Source organism: Athene cunicularia, assembly GCF_003259725.1.
Source record: "Athene cunicularia isolate RWA chromosome 1 unlocalized genomic scaffold, athCun1 chr1_part2, whole genome shotgun sequence".
Taxonomy (NCBI): Eukaryota; Metazoa; Chordata; class Aves; order Strigiformes; family Strigidae; genus Athene; species Athene cunicularia.
Genome location: NW_020799092.1, coordinates 27068667 through 27079562, shown reverse-complemented (window position 1 = coordinate 27079562; position 10896 = coordinate 27068667).

The following is a 10896-nucleotide window of genomic DNA, read 5'->3' as shown; positions in this document are numbered from 1 at the left end:
AAAAAAAAAAAAAAAAAAAAAAAAAAAAAGGCTTCTCTTAGCATATTTAACATAACTAAGCTGAAGAGCATCAATTTGAATTTCACAGTTCTAATTACTTGTAGAGCACTGAGCGATTACTTCATGTCATGAATTCAGGCAGAAAGTTTTCACTCTTGAAACTTGAATTTGATTCCTAAGGCCAAAAGCGATCATGTATTGCAAACATTTCTTCCTCCTTCACAGATGTCTTTTCAATCCACCCAAAGTGTGGTTGTCAGCTTCTCTCCTGCAAAATCCTTTATCTAGTAAGCGTTGCGTGTCAGGAGTGCCAAGGGGGGGCTGCTTTGAGTGGAAGGCTTTGCTGTGTGTGCCAACCCTTCCGTTTAGTCCTAGCTGCTTACAGGGACTGCTGGAGTTTTATTGAACATCAGGTGCCAAATGCACAGAAGTATTTCCTGTGTCTTTCTATCTCCTTGTGGAAACCTTAAGGGAGAAAAGCAATTTCCTGTCAGGAAGAGCTCAAGTCTCTAAGTGCAAGCATTAAGCCCCTGCAGAATGGTGGTTTCACATGCTGTTATCTACTTGCTGAATTCAATCAAGTAAATGGAAAGATTTGGTAGGTAATTAGCCAGTGCTTCATTGTCTCTTCATGGATGCCTGGCTGTATATTAGCTCTGACAAATGCCTTCATTCAACAGTGTAACTGATAACTGCCAGAGTTTCTCTTAATGAGCTGTTTGATGTCAGGCTTTATCCCAGCAGCTTGCTGGTACCTTTGCAGATAAGCTTGGGTCAGGACCCCCATTGTAAGGGCACTGTGTTCCGAGGTGTAAGCACAGCCCAAAGTGTTTGCAATAGGTAGAAGGGGACAATTCCACTTGGGAAGATCACGTTCATTTGTTGGACAGTATGAAAAGAATAAGGGTAATATTGTAAAATTAAACTAAAGGCAAAATGCCATGCACACAGCTTTCAATGCCCCAGTCTCCCATGCAACATTTAGAGGCTCTAAATTATGCTGGGTCCAATTATTATGTATGCACAAAGGAAGAGAGTCCCTGTCCTGCAGAGATTAAACAGTTATTTCTTATGCATAAAGCTTTAGAAATCAGCTGGTAGGAGTCTTTCAAAAATCAGACATGGCAGCAATCAAGATAAAGAAATTGTCATATAACAGAAGCATCCCAGAGTGTCAGGTCTTTGCTATAACATGGATGTCACCTGACACTTCATCCACAAAAATCAGCTTTCCATATAGCTCTCTCATCTCCCCCCCCCCTTCTCCAACTACTTTGTCAAACCTAGATAATCCTGTAACCCATGAGTGCAAGGAAACCTGTTTACAGCTCAGTCTGCTCACTCTTGAAGCGTTTTACCACATCGTTACTAGCAAACCAAGCAGACCTGAGCTGCCCTGAACTGTGGCACACAACTCTTCCATACTGGTAAGAGTCACTGATGCAGCTTTGGTCTGGGGAGATGATTCCCAGCTGTGGTTTGGGACTCACCCAGGTGGTGACACCTTGTCCTGCATGATAAGGGAGTTGGGCCGGAGAAGGGTCTCTGTCCTGGTTTATATGCAGTTTCTGAAGCTGCAGAAGGATTCAGAAAGAATTTGGGGCAAAAATAATTTCACTAGAGGAAGTTCAAACTAGTGAGCCATAAGACCTACTGACTATGTCTCCCAGAGCTCTTTGCTGACATGTACTGAGTCAGGAAATATCAATGGATTACATCTTCAAGGCTGGGGAACCTGCTGGAGGTGAATTCAAGCACTGTGTACCACATCCTGAAATGTTAGAGGTATAATAAAACTGTAAACAGAGGAACAAAATTGCAGAAGAACAAAATATGACTAAGCAGAGCCTTGAAAAGAGGCACAGTCAGCTGGCATGTTGAAAAGCAGCCTGAGAGCGCTGTCAGAGCCCTGGGGCCTTGGGTGCCCGGGCTCAAGGCCAGCCCAGAGCTGATGTAGCTGGTAGCCTTGAGAGAAAGACGAGGAGGCTCAGCAGAGGCTCCCCCTGAACATCTCTGTTGAGAAGCCTCAGTGGGGACTCCTCACACTCAGCTTTCAAGCTGAGGATCACACCTTTAATAGCTTGTTTTGCTGCAGCCACGCCTGTGCCTGGGGATGTATCCTGCTGGTCTGGATGCTGGCCCAGACCTGTAGTCTTGACTTTCCAGCCTGTTGCCATGATCTTGCCTGATGCTCTGGGTTGGTTAGGGACTGCCCCTGGGCACCTCCTAGATCTGCTCTGCTCCCTGGCTGGGGATGGTGGGACAGGCTCTAGCTGGTAAGGACCCCGCACTGCCAGCCCCAGGGGGATTCCCTGTGGCTCTCAGGGAGCAGCCAGCTTTCTCAGCACCCTGCGAGAGCTGCTTTTGGTGGTCATTCACCAGCGTGTGACCCTGGAGAGGTTTTTCAATCATGAGGACCATGCGTCAGTGCAAGGAAGTTCTGATGGAATGTTCCCTTAGCCCTCAGGAGCACAAGAGTCTGATGTCATTGCAATGGCTGTCATCATCTTGCATTCTAATAGCTGTTATTGCATGTGGTGGGTATATGTAACAATCTAAGATTGCTGCTTGGATAATGACAGCAGTTTGCCACAGTAAATGTTGATTTTTATTTTACACTAAATACATCAGCCTGAAAACAGAACAGTTGGAACTAACGCTGATGTAGAGGAGTGTGGATCTGCTGCTCGAATGGCCCAGCACTGAGAGGATGCCAAGACAGGGTGGACTAATCAAAATTGTTACCAATCCCATAGAAGGTTGTGTCTTCAAATTAAATATTCGTTTTTAAACTATAGATTAAAAAATATATAAAGCTGGACTGGACTGTTTGGGACAGCTGACACTTCACAGGAAATCTATTTCTTTCTTCCCCTTCTTTCTCGGGAGGAGGGAGAATCAATAAATCAGCTTGCTATTGGAGAAGCATTCAATATTTTTTTCCATGGTGGTTGTTCCATCACATGGCTTTTGACACATCCTGAATGTGCACCAGGAGCACTCTGAAACCATGTGTCTTCATCTCACAGATTGTCCTTCTCACAGATTGAGATAACATCTGAAAAAAACTTAGGGGTGAGAGGGCCTGAGCTCTCTTACAAGTGACTAAAATGAGTGACTCTCTAAGGAAAATGTGATGGTGAAGGAAAAGAAAAAGAACAAGGGTATAGTTTTGTGAAAGACACCAGGCAATTTCCTGGCTATGATGGGAAAATGCTGGTTTTTACCATAATGGTGGTAATTCACAGATCCTTTTTGTGCTAAGTATTATAAAAAAACTCTTCCTCAAAGACTGTATGATCCGGCCATAAAACAAGGGAAAATTAAGACACAGATGAAAAGAGCACAGCAACATACAAAACAGTAGTGTGGACACTACAGAAACCTTTCCAGTGCATTCAGAAGTGTCTACACTAGAACTTGTGGTTGCTGTCAGTCTCTGGTCATCAGCATAGCATGGGAAATGAACATTCAGGGCAGATGAATTCACAGATTGTTCCTCCTTAAATCTGCAGAAACTCCACCTTCCACACAACCATACCTGAGAGAATTTTCTAGTCCTCAAAGATGCTAATTGGCTCTGCCACAGCATGTGCTGTTCTGCTGGGTGCTTTGGTTGTTACTTTTCATTACAGCAAGGTCATGAGGCTCTGCAATCCCTACGTGGCCAAGACTAGCAATGCCTTCACAGGAGAGGAATGGGGGACATCTGGCTTCTGCTCCTGGCTCTGCCACTGGTGTGTTGGTCAGTCCTGAATGAGTCAGTTTAGACCCATGTGCCTCTGTTCCCTGTCCAACCTCTTTCTGTGTCAAACTAGTCTAGGCAGTAAGTAGTGATTTATTTCTGGCACATGCACCCCACAATCCCCCCTTGGGAGACTCCTGTGTGTATGGGGCCTAGTGGAGCAGATTGCTTAGCATGATAGATCCATTAGTGCCTTAATACTAAAAAGGAAGAAGCCTTTTATTTTGGCTTCCCTATTAGAAAGCCCTATTTAAGCAGTGAATGATATATATGGGAGAACTTCAATACCAGCTTTCCCCTGCTTCCAAATCTTGGTCTGGAAGGACAAATCGGAAAACAATCTAGTTTCTCAGACCATCAGTATAGTAGGACTTGATTCCTTCCATCGCCACTAAGAATGTGATTTGGAACTGCACTGTCAAAAGTGTATTTAAAAAAAAAGCGCTTTGCCTTATCTTAGGTCTTTATGATCTAGTCAAAATGACAAGTGATGTTAATGATATTAAACAACTACATCCAAATGTCTCATCCCATTTCTAGAGTCAAGAATGGATCACACGGAAGATATTTCCACTTGTTTCCAAAACACTTGACAGGAGAAGTGCCGTTCTGAGGTAGAAGACCTTGGAGTTATTTATCATTCATTAGTATCCACTCACGTAACAAGGACGATTTTAGAAACAGAAGAAATGAGCACAGCACTTGTGATGTTAATTTTATTGAAATGTCTTGGGTATTCAGGAACAATCCATAATGCATAACTATTCAGATTTCCTGTGTTGGCCCACTACCTAGCACATAGTTTTTGAGAGCAAAGAAAGAACTGACAATTTTAGCCTGCTTATGATCAGGAAACTGTGGTAATGGAATTAATTTGTCCTAACAGGCCTAATGAAGATACAATGTCTTTAACCTATAGTATCTATTTTTAAGAAATCAAGCTGGTTATAGGATTATTTTAAAGGTGAGACTAAACTGAATTTCATGTGGCTCCTGAGCATATAAAGTTCTGTAGATAGCAGAAATGGATCCTCAGCCCTTACCTTGTCAAATGTACATTGCTAAATCAACTGAGCCTAAGTGGAGCGATGCTCACTGTAGACCTTTTAACTGACACTTGCAGTGTTTTCAAGTACACACTTCAGTGTTTTAAATGTGGGATTGAACCTGTTGCAAATCCTAAAAGTTTAAGGGATAGAAAGAGACTAAGAGCCAGGGAGCTTGTTGACTGTGTGAATATGAGATCAGAAAATCTGTGTGACTTGAATCTGTCAAGAGGTGACAGGAATTTAAAAAAAGTGGCAGGAAAACCCACTGAAGAGCCTGAAGAGCAGTCATTTATTTTTTTCCCCTCATACAGGAAAAAGCAGCAAGGACTAGAGTTCACCTGTTCTGAGCAAAGAAAAGTGAAATGGCTCTTTGTGTCCTTTAAAGATCCAAGCCGAAGTCCCTTGTCAGTGATGGTGAGAGTCTGAATAGAGCCTCTAATGTGCAACCACACAAAATGACCATTCAAACACCTGTGAATTTAGTGGTGTTTATGGACACTGGCTTCATGTTTTCCTCATGAAAAGGGCCAGAGAATACACGCAATGCCACAATGTGACTCCTGGAGGTAAGCAAAAATCCTCCTGTGCTTCGGAACTTCAAATGCTTGGTTTGTATTGAGAAAATGAAAGATGTTATGAAGTACTTCTCTATATTCAGCTGAGTACTCTTGACGTTTTGCTTCTGTTTCCTTGTTTTATTTTCTGATTTGAAGCAGGATCAAAAAAGGTTGCCCAAAGCTATTTAAGAAAAAAAAAGCAAACTTGATGGGTCAAGATGGTTCAACAACCAAGAGAAACATCCAGAATTTTGAATCTAGGCTATGACAATTTAGAACTTGTTCTCCCCTTAAATTCTCTTACACAAAGAGGCTTACTGGCTGTGTATATACCAGTAAATAACAGAGGCCAGGGTCTGCTTTTTTGGGTAATTGTTATGACACAGTCTGCACTCAAAGCTCTCTGCCATTCAAAATACTCTTTGCCATTCAAATACGGGCACTTCCAAATTTCCCTGCTAGAAACGGTCTCGGAGCTGCATTAACTTGCTTGTGATGTCTGAGCCTGCTGTTGGCCTGGGCCGAAAGCATGCAAATGACTGTGCTAACAGTTTTAATTGCATGGACAGTTGTGTGCTGATGCCCAGGGCTATATCCTCCCCCTACATACTTATTGTCCACTCAAATGTTACTTTTGTTCCTAGTCAGTCCAGGCTATGGATTTCTGTGCCTGTTCAGTAAGCTTCTGCGGAAATATGAGGTGTAGAAAGATAAATAAGAATTAGGTAGGACAATCAACACCCTGAACTTGGGAGGAAACTGAGTTTCTGAGTGATTGCAATTTGTACAGAAAGTTCAGAGCAGTACAGCCAGCCATGGCACAGCACGCTGCTTCAACCATTCTTTGGCCAGGATGTTCAAAGTGACTCAGTGCTCATAGCTAAGTGGGGTTTTCAGAAGTATTCCATACATCTGGCAGTGATGTGTTTTGAAAAAAATGCTGACAAATATCGTGTTAGTTGTGGCTGCTGAACTCTGACAAATATAAGGAGTTGCTGGTGTTGGTTAGATAAAACTGATCTTCAGCATTTTTGAAAATCCGGTTAAATTTTGAAGCACTTACTGATTCAGACACATAAGAATCTTTCTGTAGAAAAGTAAACATTCTGAGTGCAAAAATATTAAGTAATTTTCTGGTTTTCAGTGAAATGGCACAGTAAATATGTTTTTCCTTAGTCTCTATAACATACTTATGTATTTCATGATGGTAATGAACTAAATTAGAAAGATGCTAATAGCTGCCATTAGGTGAATGTGATGCAAAGATCATAGCAAACCTAATCAAAGTAAATGGATATAATGAGGCAAAAAGAAAGGAAATATATTTCCTTCCCCGTGGTAGACAGTTGCACACAGTGCACCAGTGTCTGCTGATGACAGTGTTGTGTGGATTGTAGAAAATGTTGAGATACTTCATAGCAGAGCATATATAAAACAAGCTATGAAAGTCAGCAGAAAGCTTGAGAAAGTATTGATAAGAGCATGAGAACATGGAGAAGCACATCTGATGTTCTTCATCAAGAAATGGTTAAGTATTGTTTCCTTTCACAGATTTTTTTAGATGGATTTTTAGGAATAAACAAAATTCCTTGAAAATATACATTCATTATTATGACATCAATATGTTATTCAAATGGAAATAAACCTGCAATTCTGAATTTTGGCTATTTAGGAAACTATAATTTCCTGTATGTTGAGAGGCAAATGCATGATGATTTGTGGTTTCCAAGCAACTGAAAGAAACCACGACATACCTTAGCACTTCTGTGCACTTTTCATTACTTAAGGTTGACAGAAAATTGCAACAAATCAAAATGCCTGCATTATTTACTCTGCACTGGTTAAGTTATAACTCTAGTTCCAGGAATTCCATGGGTCTACAGTGTAGAATGTGTAGAAATACCACGAACAGCTTGAAATAAGCCAGTTCAGGTTTGATGGCGTTAGCAGGAACCTCTGCCCAGGCAAGTTCACCCACACTCTGCTAGGTTGGAAGCTGCTCTGCTATGTGTTTCACTGCAAAATGTAGCCAGACCTGTACAACTGAGATCTGTTCAGACTTGGACAGAGTTTATTTTGCTAAAGGGAATGATGGCTCTGTGTTTTTTCTCATATTAGCTGCTTATGAAGTCAGAATGTACAAGATGAGAAGATCACCAAGAATTGAGATCAGGACTTGACCAAACTTAATTCTCTGAATACGTACACTTTAAAGAGATGGTTTTCATCTTTTCCTACTCTGTATCAGTCAAAACTGAAGATAATGTGCTCTCTTGGCACTGAGGTCAAAGTCAGAACACTAACTCTTCCAGAGTCAGCTGTATCCAGCTTCAACACGTGGCTACCTTCCAGTGATGCTTCGGCATTTGTTTCACATCTTCACAGGATATTACAAGCTTGGCCTGTGGGCAGTGCAGGAAGAGCTTTCTTCCTGCTCTGCTATCACTGGTATGATAAGCAGCCCAGAGCAGTATATAATTGCCTGATGACATGCATACTGCACTCTGAGCACGGCTTTAAAGGTGTTACAGTACACAGCTCTGCAGCAGTTCAGCTATTGCTAGCCTGACACGATTAAGGCAGAAAATTAGTCATGCTGGGCTTTGTTTTTGTGTTGGCTTTTTTATTTCTATCTGTGTAACACAATGAACTTTAACAAAAAAGCCAGAGCTTTTCATTTTAGAGTTATTAAATTGTTCAGTGGCAAGATGCCATATGTATTCATGCACCTTCTTTTTATTGATGTTGGTTTTAATTTTATAACAGTCAATATCTCAGCTGGCCAGCAAAAAAGTTTAATTATTTAATGCAGTGCCACAGTGTCATTGAAATGACTGCTTTAAAGTTATAATGTAACTTGCAGAATAACGGATTTTTTTTTAGGAAAAGTCAGTGAAAAATCCTTTAAACAGTTACACATGTACATGCACACATGCGTATTCATTCCTTGTCTTTTCCTTACCCAAGTTAAGGTTTCTCTCCTACTTCTGCTCGTTTCCTGGTTATATATGCATTTTGTTAGTAGTAAATGAGTCTCAAAAACCTGAGCTGCTCAGCTTGGGTAATAACCCTAAAGGCAGGATGATGATTTTATTTAAAGGCTACATCAGCTTTCCTATGCCTTGGACAGTGAGCTGCAGTTGGGCAGTGACAGACCTTAGGCAGACCGTGGTTCCACCAAAGTACCAAAATGGACTGGGAGGTACAGAACTCACCCAGATAGTGATTGCTGTTATCTTTGCCTGTTGGGAAGTAAGGAACAGCTTGCTGGTGTGGGGTGATTGGAGGAAGAAAATGGGAACTACTGGAATTGCTGGATGAAGATGAGCAGAAGGGCTGCCTGTGACCGCAGGGCAATATTGTCTTCCATGTGGGTTCACAGAATCATCTTGGTTGGGAAGGACCTCAAAGATGATCCAGCCCAACCATGACCCTCCCCCTGACCATTCCCAACTCCCCCAGACCCCTCAGCGCTGGCTCAGCCCGACTCTTCAACCCCTCCAGGGATCCCGGGGACTCCCCCCTGCCCTGGGCAGCCCATTCCAACGCCCAACAGCCCCTTCTGCACAGAAATCCTTCCTCAGAGCCAGCCTGACCCTGCCCTGGGCAGCTTGAGGCCATTCCCTCGGGGCCTGGCGCTGGGGCCTTGGCTCCAGAGACTCATCCCCCCTCTCTGCCCCCTCCTGGCAGGGAGTTGCCGAGGGCCAGGAGGTCTCCCCTCAGCCTCCTCTTCTCCAGACTGAACCCCCCCAGTTCCCCCAGCCGCTCCCCAGCAGACCTGTGCTCCAGACCCTGCCCCAGCTCCGTTGCCCTTCTCTGGCCACGCTCGAGTCATTCAATGGCCTTTTTGGGGTGAGGGGCCCAGAACTGAACCCACTCAGCGAGGGGCAGCCTCACCAGTGCCAGCCGGCTGGCAATCAATACCCTCTTTTTGGCTCTTTTGTTCCACTGTCTGCCCACAAATACGGATTTGCAGCCTACTGAGATGTTGGAAGCATGATGATGACTCCACAGTTATATTGATGGGTTTTGGTTATCATTGTAAAATATTTTGATCATCATTTAAACATTGGGGGTGGCATACAAAACCCCAAGTAGCACAACTCAAGTGCTCAGATGTTCTGCAATATCTGTGTTACCCCAACCTGTGCAACCTGCAAGCAGCCTTCTTCACTTTGCACATCTATTTCTAACCCCCGATCCCCAACTGGAGCTGCTCTTTGGTCAACTGAAGACTGGGTAGAGAACTAGCTGCTTGTGTACAATATCTCTGGTTCAGATGTTGCAGAAATTGGGTATGCATCTAGTAAATATGGTCACCTGAAGATCAACTCAGTTGAAACTGAAGCCTGTGCTTTTTGTGCCTGGAGCAAATGAAACAAAATATAAGAGGTGAAAAACACATAGTTCTTGCTTTCTCACACGGAATGTTCCAGATGAGTGTAAATATTTTTGTGATTCTTTCTGTGCCTCAGTCTTTCAGTGGGTAAAATGAATATTTATCTCTGTCTTGTGTAAAAAGATTTAATGAAAATGCAGTTAGTAATAGGTTTTTAAATAATCAGATACGATGAAAACTGTAGGAATATTGATTATTCCATAGTAGAATGAGTTTGAATTCATCATAGTGAGACGGAGTTGGACAATGATTATTGAAGATAAAACAGGCTATCAGTAATCGTACCACTCACTGGTCATAATCCATCTTGTTCCATGAATGAATTTATGGCCCATGGGGGGAAAAACCAAAACAAAACCATGAGATAATGAAAGACTGACTTTGAAATCTGAACAATTCTTTATATTTTTGCAATTAAAACACTCTCCTGCTATAAACTTTGAGAATGCAACTATAATAAACTAACCAAATGCAAAAACATGACATCCATCCATCATGCTGTTTCATACAAAAAATACATAAAATGAGGGCTTTCCCTTATGAAAAATAGACCAAATAAAATGACAGAGCGAAGAAACAAACCTTTAAATTGATAATGACTGTCCTTGGGGTAAGATTGTGAAGGTTGGGTTCTCAGCTGGGATGTACTGGCTAAGTACCAATGGAGCTGTGCCAGCCTGCAAGTGCTGAGGATATGGCTGTGTATTAGCAAATATCATAAATCTTTAATATCACTCTTGGATACACTATCTGCTTTTCATAGCATGCAGTGTACTTGGGTTTTGGTTGTTAATGAAGGTGGTGGAGTGAAATTTCACAGCTGAGTTTTGAAGAGGCTTATGAAAGTCAAAACTGCAAGGACAGATATCAACTGACACTATTTCAGAAATAAAGCTTGCATTCTATTGTAATTGCCTTTTTGTGGTTTTCTGAGCCGTGTCATTCTTAATAGGACCCGCTACACTGGAATACTATACTGCCATGGTTTGACTGCACTGGAGTAAAACTCAGCAAATATAAATGGAAGTCTACCGCGGAGGGCACGTGCACACACAAACACTGGCTTTGAAAACGAGGTGAGGTCATTTCTCCCAGCCAGTCCCTTGCTTTGATTTCCTCAAAGAGCTCATGCAGGACTTGGCTTTT